Raw genomic sequence first — 19880 nt, 5'->3', positions numbered from 1 at the left:
CTGTTTAATCACAATCACTGTACAGTTTCAAAATTCACAGTTGGAATGTGGTCCTCCAACCTCGTGTCACTTCTCTATAAGCCGTGAAAATAATAATGATAATATTTGCAATTATTATTTCCTACCTTGCAGAGCCATTCTCTGCTTCTGTAAGCAGCGATCCTTTAATTAGACACAAGCAGGCGTACACAAAGACTGGGGCGGTGGGTGCTCCCTGCCATTAATAACACTATATAAAAGCAGAGCCAGACAGCCTCTGACACTTTTAGTAGTTTGGGAAACAAGATGTAATCTGCGTTCGGTGCCAGGAGCGGACTGGGGCTGTGTGTGTGTGTAAGAGAGGGAGTGTGGCCTGTAAGTCAATGCAAACAGAGCAGTGTGAGTACATCACTGATGAAGACATTATCTGTGAGTTATACTCACGCAGACAACAGGAGGGAGAGGTGTATATGAACCATAAGAGAGAGAAAGTGATGGATGAAATAGGCTTATGTTGTTGCCAAGGCCAGTCATAGATGTGTCTTTTGTAAGGCTTTTGAAAGCTGTGATTTAAAGGGAAATTTCACTCATTTGTATTAATTAATAACTTTTTATGGTGTGTGAGCATTTTTTATCCTTTTTTGTTTGTGTGCTATGAGTGTCCATCGTTTCATGTGGCATTGTGTTTTATTGCAGCGTTTTGTGTTGGGCATGAGAAGATGGAGCAGAGGATGAGGTTCTGTTTAGTGGCACCCTTGGCACCCATCTAACCTTGGCATACTGCTGGGCATGCTCCAGTGGCCCTGAACATGCTGAGGTTTGAATCCAGAAATGCCTTTGTGCAGCACAGGCCACCAGAGGAGAGGTGGGAGGCGACATTAATAGATCCCCAACTGTATCACATCAGTCAGGACTGCAGAGCTAAAACCCACAGATCAGATCTCCAGTATATGTGCAGGAGTAAATGCTACGAGGAGAGATCTCCCTAAAAACTCTCTAACCAGTCTGCATGTGTAAATTTGACCACTTTGGAGAATCAGGTAGATTACACTCAGTTAATGCAAGGTCAGTTTGTGTCATTGTTTTCTTGTTTGTGTTTGTTTGTTTAATAAAAACCATGAATTCTAATTCTGGCAGCGCAGAACGGCCACATTAACCAGCCATGGCAGTCTGGGATGGGGTCCAGCTGGAAGCATGCATGGGATGCTGCTTTTCCCGTGACAAAACTGGCTTCACTGGCAAGGACTAAATAGTTCCTCATGTCCAGAAAGTCAGTGAAAACGAAAACAAGGGAAGCAGAATCATACATTTAATAGCAAATCTCTGGATTGTTTTTGTGTAGTTTCTACCTACTCTTTAGCCATAATCAGGTTTTGATTTGTAGATTTGCTTTCAAAGGTTTTATCTCACCTATGGCAGAAGCTTCTGATAAGACAGAGGGGGGTATTATGCTATAGCACCATTGGAATGTAAAAGACTTGATCATTTCCAAATCTAACTCCACTATTCATCTTCTCCTCCCTCCTGTTGTTTTTTTGGCTGGCTGCTTATTTTGTTGGATGAGTGTCTGCTCTGTGTGTATGTGCATGGGGAAACGTCTGGGTGAAGGTTGAGTTCAGGAAAAGTGCATCCGAGTGTGTGTGTGTGTGTCTGTTCGTTTGTTAATGTCTGTGTGTGTTTGGTGCTGGGTGCAAGCCCCTAGTGACCATATCTTATTCTCGACATGGCAGTCACCCAGTTTCACCCTGACCTGGAGTGATGAAGGGGGCACGTATGATGCACAACACACATGAACATGACAACAACACACAAGAGTGCACACATGATGTGTGTCTCTGTTCAGTATTAATTTCACAATAAAGCTAACTAAAATGTTCTTCGACAGCTTTTCTTCCATGAGAAAGACTGGACTAATACTAGCCAAAAATAGATCTTTGATTAACAAAACTGACTAGAAGTTAGTTTAGTTTTTGTCAAGATGACTAAAATGTATTTATTTTTTGTTGGACATTCAACATCCATGGCATTTCTCCACTGTGGGTCAATCTGTCAAAATACAATGCATCTGTCGCTCTTCTGCCTCTCTGCTGTGGAAAGCAGGCGGTTTGGCAGGGGGCATAGAACCCACTACCATGATTTGATACCAGATTCAGACAAGAGAATAAATGCTTGGACTTAAAGTTAAGACTGAGATATGAGGACGTTTTATGGAGTTAAACTAGACTAAAATGTTTTTGAGTTTTCATCAACTAAAGGCCAGCTCAGACTACAAGAAGACAGGCAGATTTTGGCCCGACTGCAAAGCCGTGGCTCATCGTCAAAACTCTGGCCTGATTCTCTATCAAAATCGGGCTGATAGAAAAGCTTCAGTAAGGAATAGCATCATTAGATTGGCACAATGGAGTTCCCTGGGTGTGGGTATGGTTTAAAAGTTATTTAACTTTTAAAAACTTGCATCTCTTCCCATCGTATACATCAACATCTGTCTCAGAAGGTTAATTTACTAAAACTGGATTAAAATGTGCTTGAGTTTTTGTCAACTGAAACCAGTCTAAAACTTTCTAGAGTGAAAATGACTTACCTTGCAAAGCAGATCAGCCAGATTCGATGTCTGTCATCAGGAAAATCAATTGTGCAGACCTCTGATCTGAAACAATTGTGCCAGTTCTGGGAATAGGTGGACCAATCAGCGTCATCTGAGGAGAACTATGGGTGGGGTTTAGTTGTACTGGAAGCAATGGTCAAACCGTAAGATGCAAGATAGAGGTCAAAGTCTGAAACAATGTGTACATAGAATCAGGTATACCACTGTATGGGTTGGCTCTGAGCGATAGATATCAGGCAAAGGCACAGATTCTATTTTAGAGAGGCAGGCTGAACTCATCTCACTGAGCTTTAACATCTAGTCAAAGGTTAGAGTAATCAGCCGTTGTAGCCACTTGCTTCAATGTAACTAGCAGCAGTTTTATCAGAACCGGAAAACGTTTCTTTATTAATAGAAGAGCAAAGAAAAGAACTGCAAGCTTTTCTGGACAGAAAAGATGTCTTTACTCTTCTCCTGACCTGCTTCAGCATGAGTGTGTGGTAGCTTTAGGCAGGGTTAGTTGTATTGCAAGTTGGTAGCAATGACTGCTGCTGGTGAAGCGTTAGCTTGGATGTAGCTTTAGTGGCAGTTGTTATCAGATCTGGACGGCATTTCTGTATTGGAAAAAGGGCATAGAGCCCTACTGAAAGCCTTTTTGGTGAAGCTAAGTTTGATCCACTTACAAACACTACCATTAACATGCAATGACAATGCCTGCCTGCCAAGTTCATGTTACTTTTGAGCTGTGCATGTCTGCTACCTCAGTTTGTCTGTTGCTCTGATTGGTCTAAAATGAATGTGACAAACAGAACATTTGTCCAATCACCCTCAGAGAATTTTTTTCTCTGCCCTTACCAAACTCTTTGTATGGGATGATTCCCAGGTAGATGTGAAATGTATCATTCAATGGACATATGAAACTGCCTATGTGGCATGTCAAGGTAGAAAATGACTAAAATGTGAGTAAAACTAAAAGGGGTTCTAAACTAAAGACTAAGACCAATTCAGAATAGCTTCCAAATAAACACTGTCTCTGTTTATGTTTGGCTGGAGATGTAAATTTGTGAATTAAATTCTGAATGCATTTCAAAGCCAGACTTTAATTTGTGAAATTGTAAATGGACTTTGAATGTATTTGATTGGCTGGTGACTCTCGGGTAAGCCTTACACTTTATGAGCCTGAATCCAAAGCCAAATGAACATAAAGCTCAGACAGGGACATTGTCACATGGCAGCAGTGCTATTAAAATCTCTTTTCCTGCTGCCATTCCCAACATGCTGCAGAAGCACGGCGCTAATCTTTGGTACTCTTGCGCTCATTGGCCTTTACTGTGTACGGCCGCCTTTCTCTCGCACTTTCATCAGAATCCCATTTCCCCCCACAGCCCGAAAGCCCCCTCTGAAACTCTAGCCCTCGCTCCACCATTCTGGCCATGCTATGATGGATGGCGGCACCTCAGGTCCTCTCAGCCTGTCCATCAAGCGCTGCGATTAAAACACTTGGAATGACCAACATTTTTCTCTCTCTCTCTCCCCTCCTTCACCCCCCCTTGTCCCCCATGCCACCCCTCTACTCTCAGGCCACCACCGCTGCAGCCCTCTGCCCCCTCACCTTTCTCACCCTCCCTCCAACACTCCTCTCCCACTTCAACTGCCCCCAGAACCCCACAATCCATCTTGTGGAGAAAAAACATCATTTATTCTGTACTTCCCAGATAATTTACTTTTTCTCTCCCTCTTTCGTTCCTCTTTTCTTTTTCCCCTCCTTTCTACAGGAATTCTCCATTTCCCTATAAAATGAAAATTCATCTGGAATTACATCTTATGTCATCATTATGTTTATTAAGCGTGGATGATGTATATGAGGAGCTGCGGCGTGCCGCTGAGTGCTTAATGATGCATAAGATTAAGCCGAGCCTCTCAGCTGTGCTGAGACTCCCCTCTGCTTCCCAGGCTGCAGACACACGCTGGGGGAACAGGCTCCAAACGGCCATCAGGTGAACAGGGGAAAAGGGAAAGCCTACATCCTCTTTGTGTGTCAGCACAGAAGGAGGAAAAGTGTGAAGTTTGTGCACAAGAGTTGCTGATGGGGGAGGATCAGAGAGTTGGCACCGACTTCAGAGAAAGAAAAAGAGGTGTTTGTATCAGTTTGTGGGGTGGAGACAAAGTCATATCTGTAATTCTGTCCTCTTATGGTCACTTTAGCAGCCATTTTCTGATTCTGTTATAACGGAGCCTCTTGTTACCTCCTCCTATCCTACAACTCCTACAACCTTATATCTCTTTTTCTCATCTCTGATCTTCTCATACTTTCAAGGCTGAATGACTTGAGAAATTTTCCTTACATATTTTTTTCCTAATTTTTTTGCAATTGCAATTTTACATGCAAATAATATTTAAGTTCCTCATGAATTTTTCTGCAGACATAAGGAATAAATCATGCCTCATTATAACCACACAATACTAGATAGATTGAACTAGGAGTGAACAATTTTGAAAAAAGTATCTAATTGCAATTATTTTGACTAAATGCAAATTTGTTCTGAATTGTTGTATTAAAGGGAATAACCATTTTTTATTTCATTCTAATTTTTTATCACAAAAAACACACACAAATAAGGAAAGTAGGGTTTTTTTTGTAGGACTGTCTAGATTAATCACATGAATTACAATTGATAGAAGCAGTGCAGTGCTACGTCTCTCCAGAGTGACTGCGCTTCTGTTTTAGTGAAAAAAGATTCGTGTTTGAACAGCAGTAGATTGGGAAACACTGGTAACAAAGTGCTTAAATGCTATTTTGTTGAGTTTTAAGAGTCTGATAATAAAAAAGCCATAATTTACCACATGTTTTTATCCTCATTTGACAAAGGAGATTAAAAAAAAACTCTGTCTTTGGGTTAAAAGTAGAGAGGAGTAAAGTGGTCAAATGTGAGACCGTTATTGTGTTCCTAGCGACATTAAGCTAGCTCTGTAATAGCAGGAGCTGTAGTCTGCTTACCTCTAAACAGATTTTTCACACATTCTCCAGCTTAATGATGACAATTTGAAAGTTGAGAATCAACTCATTTAACATGGTTAAACTCCATACATAAGGTATGTGACACTGATTTATGACATCTCTGGTCACATGAGGGGGTGTTTGTCCAGTTTGACTGAAAGAGTCTGAACAGACGCTCATATTCACCTCAAACTTTGTTCATTTTATAATTTTAAGATGCTGATCATTACTCTGATACTTCATATTTTTATGCAAAATTCACTTGATATTGGATTTGGGCTCTCATTATCCATTTAACCTTTCATCTTTCAAATTTTAAGCTTTTAAATCACAAACGACCCAGTCTTTACCATTTACCACCATTTATTTTGAGGATATTTTCATCCAGGAATGGGCGGGGCTGGCATCATTTGGGCAAAATACCTGGATGGGTTCAAGCTATCAATCAGCCATCTTTCTGTTCCCTTATTTTCCTTTTCAATCCATAACAAGTTCCTTTTTCCGGGGTTAAGCTAACATTAAAATCTTCTGTCTAACTATAAAAGCAGCTCTGTAGCCGAACAGGAAGTCAGTTACCCTTAGTTAAGACAGTAGAAAAATCCGGGATGGTACAAAGAAGGGTGTGTAATTGCCATAAACTACAGAAATTCTGAGATTTATCGCAATTTAAAAAAAATGTCATTTGACAGTTTTTTTTTCAAACTATTCAAGAAAAATTGTCCATTGAATGTTTTATGCGTAGAGCATAACATCTCTGCTGCAAAAAGGTATTAGACTGGTAATCTGACACGTATATCAGGCTAAAGAAGTATTACAATTGCAGAAGTCCATATTACAGTTTGATCTTAATTTCAATGAAGTGCTCAGTCTATTCTGTCCTCACCTTAGCAGCCACTCCCTGTATCTGTAATAACTGATCCTGTCCTACAGCTCCTAGAACTTCATATCACTCTTTCTCCTCTCTGATCTCTTTCTTTAGATCTAAGCAGACTCATCCAGACACACGTGGAGGATTTGCTCTTGGCCTCTCTCTAGGAAATCAGCAGAAGCACCAGCAGTCTATGACAAAAACATTATCCTTCTGGTGCTAAACAATCCAATAAACCTCTCCACGGGGAAGAACTTAACCTCTCCTCTCCTCCAATGCTGGCTTCCAGACCACGTGACGGCTGCCACAGTAAATTCAAATCATTAGTCTTCTCACTCTGCCATCACACAGCGAAGGAAAAAAAAATCTGCCTCTATTAGTAATGGAGACCTCGTCAGAGACCTTCCTCTGAGAGCCCTGCCTTCCCAATTCCCACAGGAAAAATCCCCAGCAAAAAACTAATTCTACTTTTAATAATCTGTCATCAGGACCAGAGGCAGTCATAAATTATGTGGGGAGCATGTGCGGGAGCGGGCCACGAGGGGGAACTCTGGGAGAAATCAAAGCCCGAGTTTGACAAAGTTTGCAGAAGATAAATAATAACTTACAAACAGGATTAGTTGTAAAGTCACGGATGAGTGCCCTGCCAAGCAGTTTCCCTAGCAGTCTATGCGGGATGAAGAATTTACAGACACACCTGTCATTAGCACCACCCTCCCCCACACAACCTCTCTTCATTCTCACTCCCCCAGTCTCTCTCCACTGTCTTTATAGTTTTCCCTCTCACAGTAATAGTTTTACCCTTTTAGATCCCAGGGGCAGGTGCAGAAGGATCATGGTTTCGTGGCATTGTAGGAGGTGGTTAAGAGGCAGTATTAGTGTGGCATGGGAAATGGCCTCTTCCTCCACCCTTAAGTAAATAAACATGAATAACCAATCAGCCTCCTGCACACATGCACCAGAGTACTAATAGCAAAATGAGCTGGGATGTACCGATGAGACGCCATCGATTGGGATGATTGCTTTCTGGGCGTCTTTCTTTGTATGCGTGTTTATGCATGAAAATGTCCGTAAACTGTGTCTCTGTTATCTTTTTGTGTGTGCGCGTCTGTGCGGGGCAGAGTTGGCAAGAAGAAAGAGCTATGAGCCGTGGGGTTGTTCTCTCACTGTTTCCATGTCAATATTTGCTGGAACGATCGACATGCATCATAATCGGCCCCCTCGATCACAGCGCGGCTAAAGGCCCATCTCCATCAGGTGACAGAGACCAGTCAGGTGATGAATCCCCCCCTAGCAGCCAGCCACGAGGGGAGGAACTGGCTGGAATAAGACAAGGCATGTTCCCACAAGTCTGTGTCAAATCTCTATTGATTTAATCATCAACAGGGGGACTCACTCTTGGCTTACACAACAGTAGGTCACATGACTGCTGCAATAGCTAACTTTTTTAACCTCAGTAGAAAACATGAGAGTTTAACTGAAATATATAATTCCAGTTAGCTCACTAGTCCAAAGTCAAGTAAATACATTCTGTAAGCCAACATCTTACTGCAATGGTAGAATAACTTCCTACTGTGACAACAGGAAGTTGGTTTGCAGAATATGGTTGAAAATGTGTGATGCCTCCATTAGTGTCTTCCCTAACTTGTAGTTAGGCAACCAACTATAACTTCTACGATACGTTGGTTATTTTCCTTCAATTTAAGTACCATCAGACATCATCTTTCCTTCTGTTGGCTGAAACGGTGCATGTGTTGTACAAATACATTAGTCTAACATTGGTATCAGCAGTTAATGACACTTTTTAAATATAGATGGGCCTGATCCAATATCGGTATCAACAGTCTGACTCCAGTAATCATCATATTTCACTCAGACACTAAAGAGCAATCATATAACAAACCAGCATCATCCGTTTGTGTCCATGTGATTAACAGGAAGTACGGTAATGAGGTAAAAGCTGTGTTCTCTCCTCTTAAAGTGTAATGTTATAATAAAGCAACACAAAGTAATCTTATCACGTCCGCCTGTCTGTGGCTTTATTAGGAGCTGCAGCGACCCATATTACAACTGAACAGCTGTTTAAAGGTGTGTTTTAACTCATGACTCACTCATTTAAAGACCATGATGATTTAAAGAATCAGGCTGTGGTGTTTAGCGAGGTCAGAGAATCAGCTATAAAGAGTGACAGCAAGGCTGAGTAAACACGGTGCTAAGATTAGTTTGCCAAGTTGCTAAAGCTTTGTGTAACCTTACACATAATACCAACTAAGCAACAAGGAAAAATAATTATGGTTAAAAAAATTTGAATTAATTTCAGAATTAATATTGGTTATTGGTAAATATGTATTAGAATTGGATCGGGACTGAAAAAGTTGATCGGCCCATCTTAATTTTTAAAGAGAGCAGGCACTGGCAAAGAATGTGGGCTTGATGTTAGTAGTGCATGTTTACCTGTTAGGTCATATCATTTTTAATAGTAGCATTCAGCACAGCTAACAGCTGATTCAGAGAAAAGATTCATTATTGGGCAGAAAGTTTGACCTGTTACTCAAACTCTGATCTCTTCTAGAGGTCAAAGATGACAGAAAAGTTGGACTTCTGTGAGTGTTACACCAAAGAAAGAATGAAAAAACAAACATGAGTACCGGCCCTGATTTTTACAGTCTGTGTATCTCTAGTTACATACTGTTCATTTTATTTGTCCTTTGAGATTTACTGTCGCTGCCGTGTAAATAAAGCCAAAGGGTGATAAAAAAGTTGAACTACTGCTGCCTAAAACACTGCAGACGCAGTGTTCAAGTATTAACTCATTACTTGAATAAGGATGTACACAGTGAGTACTCAAGTACCCCGATAATTTATGCTGGGTAATTAATTGAAAAATAATCAAAACAGACATTAAGATCCTCTAACCTCTGTAAAACTGCAGCGTCAGTCCCCCCCCCCACCCCACCCCCCTTTTGTCTCAGACAAAAAGTTTAAGTTCCTCTGCCAAGGGGGTTATGTGATCGGCAGGGTTTGTTTGTTAGTTACTTAGTTTGTAACTAAATAACTCAAAAAGTTATGGACGGATTTTGATGAAATTTTCAGGAAATGTCAGAAATGGCATAAAGAAGAACTGATTAGATTTTGGGAGTGGTCCGGATCACCGTCTGCATCCAGGAATTTTTTGAAGGATTCTGTACAATTGGGAGATAGGGCTAATGGCGGAGGTCTGTGCTCTCCGAGTGCTTTTCTAGTTACTCATGATTTTGATTTCTGCCATAATCACCCAGCCTTATCCATAATAATACCCATCCCTGTATGACTCGTATCAATTGTATATATTAAAAAAGAAGAATAAAGAGACATAATTTAGCTCAGTATGTTCTCGTATAGATTTTTTTACATAAATGTTTGTAATAGTTGGTACAATTATTCATCTAACAGATATGTGCAGTGTCAAGTATTTTACATATGACAGGAATTTAGAGCTTGTACTGAGGAAAAAACAACAGCAACAGCTTTAATGATACAGCTTTTAAGATATGACATTGAGCATCGACGTTGTGGAACATTTTGAACCCCTAATGGTGGCTCTTATGTCATAAAATCTCTACACAAAATGTGTGTTAGTCCATAGCCTAAAATATATCTAGATTGAGGAAGTTTAGTCTTTAAAGTTTAAATAATACTTTTATTTACCCATAATCAAAGATTTAATTTGGCTGAGAACAACAGACAGAAGGTGGCTGTAGAAAACAATGAGTGAAAGTCTTCTTTGTTTTGGTTATTTTATAGGAACTTTTCACAAATAATGAATACTTGAAATGTCAGTATTATGTTTGTCCATGTGCTGTCAAATAGCTGTGACTGATTCCACACATATTGAAAACAACACATTGCTTTCTTCTAACTTTCAAATAACACCTTAAATACTCCTGTGCGTCCGTCTCATTGAGCACTACATAAAGAACGCAGCTCAAGCGTGTCCCATGAAAAACCCTGAGAAAATGCATACATGCAGTACTGGGATTTCAACCCTGCAAAGTAAAGTGCTCAATTTTCGCTCCATTCTCCAGCGATACCAAAGAAGCTCAATCATACGGGGGACAGTAATATGAATCAAGGACAGCTCACTCACTCTCAATTGCAGCTCGGTCTAACTGGGACCACGGGTAACGCAGAAACTGGGTTTCTCAATTCAAATGGGAGAGCGAGTAGGCCAGCCGGACTCTCCGGCACGTCTCGAGGCTGATAGATTACCTACTGCAGTAAGGACAAAGGGAATGAAGATGACTACTCTGCCAAAGCTGGCTACAGATGAGACATGCACGGCTGAATGACCATGGTGCACCTCACCCATTTGTCTATGTGTTCAAGTTTTGTTCCAGGCATGACAAAGGAGTACGTACACCACACTATTGACATATAGTCCCCACCTTTATTTCATGGAATATCTTGTTCCAACTTGCATTTTGAGTTAGATTTTGAGCATCCATCAACTGGATTGGCCACTTAACGTCCCTACATGTTTCTATTTATTACCAAAAATGCACTATGAGGACATAAATCCACATTCTTATCAGTCCACTTTGTTTAAAGGTGAAACAGGAAGAGTGGGGCGCCTCTGCTGTATTGTGATTTTATCAATATATGATGATATTTAGCTGTAAGATATTTGTATTAAATAGATTCTTTTTGAGGGATTTTGTTTGACTTTGCAGGACTTATCCAGAGCAAAAAGGCAAACAAGTCTGTGAGGGAGCTATTTGTCTGCAGTGAGTACATGATGTGCCATCCTCAGAGATTAACCTAGATGTTCTTGAGGCCGGGTTCACTTGTATCTGAGCCACAGTCGTATATTACAATGCAGCTGAGGTGGCAGTGGCAGTAACTCATTCTTTTCTATTCTATTCCGCCTCTGCATATTCCACAAGCCCCCGCTGCTCTGCACTTAGAAGGTCACCTCTTTCATCAGCTATTCTATTTGCATTCCAAATCGTAGGTACATGAAAAATGTGCCACTGAGTTTTCGCGACGGGCCCTTCGAAAGGCAGATTAGATAGAATTTGCCATACGAACCTTATGCACGCTAACCTTTGCAGATGGCCCCACTATTGTGGAGAAATGGATTGCCTAATAAACCATATCATCCGACATATTTGCCGCTTGGCTGACCAAATAGAGGCTGTGTTTTTTGAGCAAATTCCCTTTGTCAAATTTGTCAGTGCTCATGCTGCCGTTTTAGGTTTGGGTCATAGTGAGGAGGAGGAGGAGGAGGAGGAGGACGTGCAGGCAGGATCCTGAGTGTATCGGGCTAAAGTACTGAGCAATTTGGACTGTTTCTGAAGATGAGACAATTTTTCCACAAGATTTATTTCATCAGAGGAGGATATATCATCTGCTCTCTGGTGTTTGTTGTATGACTCCTGATCCATTTTCCCTTCAATGGTGTACAAGCTGAAGACAGTCACACAATGACAGACAATTGTTGCATACTAAACCACCTGATCAGTTGAGAAAAATATAGTTGTTGGTCATAATCACTAAAATCTTGGCATTCTTTTATTTTTCTATTAAACACAATGCCCACTTTTACTTTATTCGTTATGCTTCTTCAGGTTTGTAAGCTATTTTGACATTTATCTTCATCATTCATCATTGAAATACCCACATAATTTCACTTCATAATAAGCATTTGGCAAGACGGCAGTCAAGAAACAATGCTACTTGTAAACCTTGCAAGGTTTCCACCAGAAATCTAATTTCACAGCGGAGCCCTAATTCATCGCTCCCAGAAAAACCTCTTTCATCAAACTTTGCATATGAGCAGCCAAGTGATGCACAGGCTCTTAACGGCATGCTTTGCCTCCTTTGGTGAGTTGGCCAACCAATCCATCTTCCTGAGTGTGCTCGGAGCCGAGGAGTGGGCAACCGATGCTCCCGTCACCGGGCTCCTGCGGGAGATGGATTGGGGCTCCATCGCCCACCTCCGGTCCGGTACCGGCCCAGTGGCACAATCTGGACCTCAGCGCTGAGAGCCACGTGGTGGGCCTTGTGGGGCTCTATGAGGGGGCTGAGAGAAGCAGGATGGAGGCTGCTGTGTCTCAGTCACTCATGTAGAATCCAGATCGTCTGCTCCACAGGAGACGGAGCTGGACCTCCTGTTTGTGCTGCACACAACAGAGTGAGGGTGTCCAAGTCATTGCCTGCCTTTGCAGGCGCTAATGCCGGTGTTTTATCTATGACAAAATGTCAAACAATAATGAGATCATCAGCAAAAGAAAAGAAAACTTTGAGTTGTGCAGCATATCAAAAGGCAGAAATTGCAACTACTTGAAAATAATGTCTGACCTCCGTCTGATTTACGTCCTTCTCTGGATAGAAGTCACTGAACTGTCTGACAGGAAAACAAATACAATAAACGATGGCCCTGATTCCTCTTAATCTAATACTTCATTTTTTAATGTACATCCCCCCTTAAAACAGCTTGTCCTTCAGCCGGAGGAGGAGTTCAGTTTCATCCCGTTGTGTCGTTCATTCATGACTGGCTTCGAAACTGAAGTGAAAGCTTCTTTTATTAATCACAAAGAGCTCAAGTCAAGGCTTTGCACTCCGTTGCGTGCATCCAATTTACAGCAGCGATAATTCATGCTATGCTAAACATTTCTTGTAAAATGTCACTTTGTGTTTGCAATTAATTTCTAAATTAATAAGCAGTATTTCTGAGTTGTGGCGTCAACGCCTTTATCTTGGTCGCTGAACAATGCATCAAGGTGGAATGATGGAAGTGATAATAAGAGTATGACAGTGAGTGCTCTAGACTTGACAAGTTGCTTTAAAGAGGAGGAATGCAACAAATGTTTAGGTGAATTACAACAGATTTTTCTTTCTTTAAAGCCTCTGGAAATACTTAAACTATATGAAAGTTAAGAATTTCGTAAAGCATTAGCAAGATTCTGTCTGTTATCAAGTTGAATTCAGTTGGTAGGGCAGGCAGCTCACTGAGAGGTCAGTCATTGCTGCATTAGTTCAATTTTACTCTTCTTACCCTGAAACTGTTTGGTACATGTCACCCCACACTGTCTCCCCACATTGCCTGTCATCTATCCTGTCAAATAAAAGCATTCAAGCCCAAAAACAATCTTTAACAAGAAAATAAACTGATTAAAATGAATGCTAGTTGTTGTTTAAAACAGAGAAACATGCTGAAAACACATTACTTTAGTATTTAGACCATTAGCCGATGAATCATCCTGCCTTTACATATAACAGCTGTGTTTATGAAAATCATCGTTTAGCCACTCGACCCACTGAAATTGTCTTTTGACTTTTGCTTTAGTGTATTTTTCTCCAGTTACTGTGACATCCTCTCACAGAACAAATGATAAGTGACATAATTAATGAACACTAATTTAAAAATTGATCAAAATCAAATACTTCTGTTTACATTTTTGCACAAAGTCATGTCTAATAACTTCCAATTTTCACTCAGGCCATTGCCATTGCAGCCACAAGAAGTCTAAAGACAGCTGGGAAGTACTGACCCTGTTTTTTTTTTTTTTTTACAAAACATAAGGTAAATACCATTTATATATAAAGCTTTGCCAAGATGCACCTGTTTGCTCATAGTAACATTAAAGCAGTCCTAAATAAATGAAGAATCTTTAGCATTAGCTTTTGCCATATTATGAAAGAGCTAAGTTCCCAGCAACAGCCCTTGATGCTATGATGGAGAAACTGACCATTTTCAGTAGGGGTGTAAAGGTATGTGTATTTGTGCCATATCTGTTCAGTACTGGCCTCTCGGTACGGTACAGATGTGTACCGAATGGATACATGTGGAACGAAGCTCATACAAAGACAGAAAACCAGAGAACAACTCACTGTCACACTGCCCTGGCAACCACACAACCACAGCAAACGACAGGAACAGCCTGAATATTCCCAGATTAAATTGTCCTGTTTAGGAACACTTTGTTTCCCCGCTGACGTTATTCAGCAAGTGTGTCACTGACAGCACGTCTTCCAGTGGATCAATCAAAGCATTTGAAAACGCACCACTCATACAAGTACGTCACTGTAACGAGGAGGAACAACAAAAAGTCTCAGAAGATTAAATCTTTTTTATTATAACAATGGTGCTCTGGTTCTGTGGATCAAATTCATTCAAAACTCGTACCTTCAACTGTCAGCCTCAGAGGAGGGGGAGAGGGGACTCCATCATGTCTGCAGCTGCGTCATAGGTAAAGTTATCCTCAGATTACACTGAAATGGGTCACATTATCAAACGCATTTAAATATTAGATAAAGATAACCTGAAAAATACAGTTTCCAAATGATAATTTTAATTATTAAGGGAAAAAAATTCAAACCTACCTAGCCCAGTGTGAAAAAGTAATTGCCCCCTAAACATAATATGTGGTTGTGCCAACCTAGGCAGCAACAACTGCAAGTAAGCATTTGTGATAAACAGCTGAGTCTGAGGCCCACTCTTTTTGCTGTATTGTTTTAATTCAGCCACATCAGGACTTTTAGAGCATAAATGTCCAGTTCAAGGTCATGCCACAGCATCTCAACTTTTGTATCCCCAATCCATAGAATATTTTCTCATGCCATTTCTGCCAGCCTCTTTCTTATTGTTGAATCATGAACGCTGACCATAACTAAGTAAAGTGAGGCCTTCAGGTGTTGTTTTGGGTTCTTTTGTGACTACTCGGATGCGTTGTTGATGCACTGGAGTAATTTTGGTAGGCTGGCCTCTCCTGGGAAGGTTCACCACTGTTACAAGTCTTCTCCATTTGTGGGTAATGACTCTCACCGTGGTTTGCTAGAGTCTCAAAGCCTTAGAAGTGTCTTCGTATCCCTTTCCATACTGATAGATGTCAGTGACATTCTACTGCACTTTGTCAAACAGGTTCTGTTTAAGAAAGTTCTTGATTTAACGGGTCTGGCATTAATGAGACCTTGGTGTGACTACTGATATTGAGCTCAGCTTTCCAAAAAAGGTGGTTAATCACAAATATTTTTCAAAAAAATCATCATTCAAAAACTGCATTTTGCATTTACTCAGGTTATCTTTATCCAGACTATCCAGCATTAGGGTGGTGCAAATGGTATTCCCACAGTAAGTTAGTAGGCAATATCTGCAGTTCTGAGTATGTTGAAGTCAGGATAAGTATGTGGTACTCAAAGCTTTAATCAAAATGATGGCCCCTGAGAACCCCTGAGAATGATGCTTGGGTATGATCTCTCTTTTTAAATGTCATTTAATTAGCTGGAAACATGAGATTGCTTGGGTTGTTTAAGTTCCATGAATAGATGAACCACTCCCAAGTCATAATCTTTATCAGGAAATTTACCAGAAACTTAAGTGTCAGTTTTTTTAAACTGAATTAAAACTCTCTTCTCATACATCTGTACATGCAGTGTAACACTAGATATCTTAGTGTGAAGGCATTGGTGTCACATTTCTTAAAACAAAAATCAAGATTTTTTGAGAACTGCCAAAAAAATATATGACTTCACTCTGTTCTCCATCTTATTAGCGCTGTCACTCACCCTGTCTCCTTAATCTCACCACTAACCATGGTGGCCTGCTCCATAGGGTTGCAGCTTCCAAGGAGGGAGCTGTGTGTGTTAGGTTACCTCATATATGAGGTATCATGTGTCTCTCATCTAATGCAAGCTATGGGCCCTTGATCAAAAGGAAACTAAAGAGTGAGGGGTCAGGCATGAGGGCAAATACACCTGTCACATGCAGAGCAGGTGCATACATGTCGTCTTATAAATCAGATCTTCTCCATTAACTTTGGGATTTTCTTTCAGAGCAGCAGCAGAATTTTGGGGGGTAAGGACTGAGGGATCTATAGAGGCTATTATGATGTAAACTTTTAATGTGTTTTATTAAGGGTTTTTCCTTTGGTACAAGTGGCCCATCTCCGCTCCTTCAGTGCCATTGATGGCAACATCCATAACCTGTCCTCTGATATTTCATTCCCATATGGGTGCCATGAACCTAAGATGTAATCGATACACAGACACACAGGCCTCCTGTGTTATTACAAGGGGGACAATGTCTGCTCAGCTTCCCGTGCCGTTACACAGTTCAGGCTTCCAATTAACCTGAGCGGATCCCCATGCCAATCACGCAGGGCTTCTATCGACAAGTGGCATGAAAAGAATAATGTTGTTAGGATGATGTTGCTCACGGTAGGAGGGCTGCCCCCCCACTCCTCCCAGTGCTGACAGGGATGAGTGTTGTAGTCATTTATCACCTCCTCTCTGGTCACTGAGGGGCCAAACGGGGCTGCACGCCTCTCACACCCAGCCTGGACCTCAATCTGAATAAATCTGATTACAATAACAAAGCCGGGAGTGTAGCCCACGTCTAGTGTGTGAGCAGGGCTGGGATATGTTGTCTCAGCATTTACAGAGGGTCTTAAATGGCCTCAAACAATTTAGTTGTAGCCACTCTGCAGCACCACAAAGCCACTGAGTTTGTCACGTCTTTCTTTTAAGTTTATATACTGTATATTAATGGCAATGAAAAGTATGTTATCAGTATCAAAAACAGCATTAGCTTTAATTTCAAGCTATGTGTACATATAATAATCCAAAAATAGCAATAGCATTTATTTACACAAAAAAACTCAAATCAAGGGAAGATTATTTGTATGATTTCACGATATCTTTTCACACTTTTATCCACTTTACCCAACAAATATAGATAACTTTTTATTTCATATAAAAACACAAAAAGGCCAGCATATCTGGCAGTGACATACATTAAAATATTTGCCAGTGCAAGAAGAAAAATGTATGTGTTGGTTGACTTGAAATTAGATGTATTTTATGAATTGATTCATACATCCAAAAATGTGGCTTCAAAAAAGCTTTATTAGATATTTGGGGCTAGAACTTGGATGGATAATAATGTGTGAGTTTAAGGTTTTTCAGTGTACAGTTATTTTCACAATCAGGTAAAAAGTGCAAATCAATTAATTAAATGTTACAAAATGAAGCAAAGGTAAAAAGAGTTCAATAAAGCAATTTGGGAAAAAACCTTAAAATCATTTCAAAAGCTCTCCAACATAGTAAAAACTATCAAAGGACACCTTTAAAGAAGTAAAGTAAAGAAAAGCTCATCCATAAATGTTTTAAAAGGGCTATATACACTGACATTACTGCCCCAGTCCAGCGACCCCACCCACACTGTAAATATTACTAAAATAAAGGCTCATGCTATTTTAAGAAGACTTTTGTAGGTTAAAATGGACATGTGTATTTTTGTTGCTTTAATAAGTAGTAATTGGTATTTCAGTTTACATAAAAAAGAAAAACAATGCTTAAATTTGGACCATGTTGTTTCTTTTTTTTAGATACATTTTTGGGCTTTTTTTGCCTTTACAGAGGACAGTGGATAGAATCAGAAACAGAGATAAGAGAGCGGGGGAGAGACATGTGGGAAAGGAGCCGCAGGCCAGACTCTAACCTGGACCGCCCCACCTACATGGGGCCCAACCTAACCACCAGGCCATCTGAACCCCAGACCTATTTCATTGGTTACTTCTTTAAGCCCCACCATCACCCTGGGCCCCAGGAAGCTTTACCCTGTTGTCCCCCTCTTGGACGGCCTTGTATGTCTTGGTCTATTTTTAAAATAAATGTGTTCCGCTTTAACAGAAAGAGCTGAAGATTTTTTTTTTGTTTGTTTGTTTGATGGGTGAGCACAGAAGTTCCAACACTAACGGGGACTCCTTTTGAAAAATGTTCTACATTGCTAGTACATTAAGATACATTAAGGCAATAATCAGTATTACTAAGAGTAGAAATATTTCCATTCTAAGAGATGGTAGCTAGTGTTTAGTGGTAAAGAAACTCTTAGATACATCAGATACATCATATATCAGTGATTCTGATTGGCTAGAGTGGTGTTTTTTTAGTTTAAGGATTGATGTTTCAAATAATAATGGCATCTGAAAATGCAAATATTAAAATGTAAGGTCAAAAGATTGAAAACTTTAATTGCAATTAATTGCAGAATTCCTGGAGTTAATCCAATTAGTCAAACACTTTTCATGGCATTTAAAAATTCTATTTTGCAATTTTATTTTTTAAATTATTTATTAATTATTCTTATTGTCATATGAATTTTTCTACTATCTTAAACGAAGGATAATTGACTACCTGTTTGGATGCAGACCTGGTTTTAGATGAAGATCAAAGATTCTAACATGAACTTAATGACAGAAAAAGGAACGTGTTATGGATTGAAAATGAAATAAGAGATTATTAAAAAGGTGCAGATGACTTAGCCTGTCCACTGAGCTGTCTGTGAGTTTTTAAAGTAAAATGAGACGTTAAGGAGCAGTGGGGGACTTATTTTTCATCTCTGGGACTGCGAGGAGATGCTCATGCACCTCAACCAAAGTGTGCTGAAGGGGTCAATAATGCATGCAGCAAATCACAATTTAAACCATTTTTGCACTTATTGTGGACTTGATTAATCACAGTTAGCTTGATTAATCATGAAAGCCATATTCAAATGTTACTGGCTCTATCATGTTACTGGTAGAGTTTAATTTTGTTCCAATGTCCCAGCTTTCCCTCCAAGTCTGCCACCCTGAGCATCCCTCCACACTTTGAAAATCACAGGGTTAACATATAGAAAGATAAACAGGATTTAGCAACATAAACAACAAAAAAACTATTTTATTTTACCCTTTCAAAATCTTTTATTTCACCTTTTATCAGTGCCTGTTAACACCCTAATACATATTAAATGCATTGTTGATCAAATTATTCCCATCTTCTCACTTTTTCAGTAGGTTACACAGACAGTCGAGTCCTGCTGCTGTTTTGATGTTATGTCAAATGAACACCTCATACAGGTACAGTAACAATTTAATCCAGTAGTTGTGAACACACCTGTTTATTTGTCAGCCTTGACACTTTTTTATAAATCCTGTCTGAAAACAGATGTGCTGTAACAGTTGGACTGGGACGCGAGATCAATCCATTTATTTTTGCCGTGTCTACCGAGAGACAACATACAAATTGAGACTGTATCTAAGTTACAATAGCAGCCAAGTGTGGCCCACCAGGATTTCAAGAGTGATGGAGAGTGTGTTTAGACGCTCAGGGCCAAACTCTAAAAGCATTGTTACATTGACAAGGCCGAAGCTGAGGAAGAATGCCTCTCCATGTTTACTCCCCCCCTTTCTTGGGCTTTGCTGCCAACAGCGACTCTGATATTGATTATTGTGAAACAAAAATCAGCTCAAGGAGCACGATCATTAAGACAAATGCAGTTCCACTCAATGCCAAACACACAAAGATCTGAAATTCTCCAAGACTCCTCAGTGTCAGACTTCAGGAGATACACTACAGCACACTCTTCTGTGCACTTTGTGTCTATCACAGTCTTGAGAGAATAATAGTGACTATAGGGATTCTGTTCTTCA

This window comes from Cheilinus undulatus, linkage group 6 (genome assembly GCF_018320785.1).
Source record: "Cheilinus undulatus linkage group 6, ASM1832078v1, whole genome shotgun sequence".
NCBI classification, from domain to species: Eukaryota; Metazoa; Chordata; class Actinopteri; order Labriformes; family Labridae; genus Cheilinus; species Cheilinus undulatus.
The sequence above is the reverse complement of the archived record's forward strand: the minus strand, read 5'-3'. Positions refer to the sequence as shown.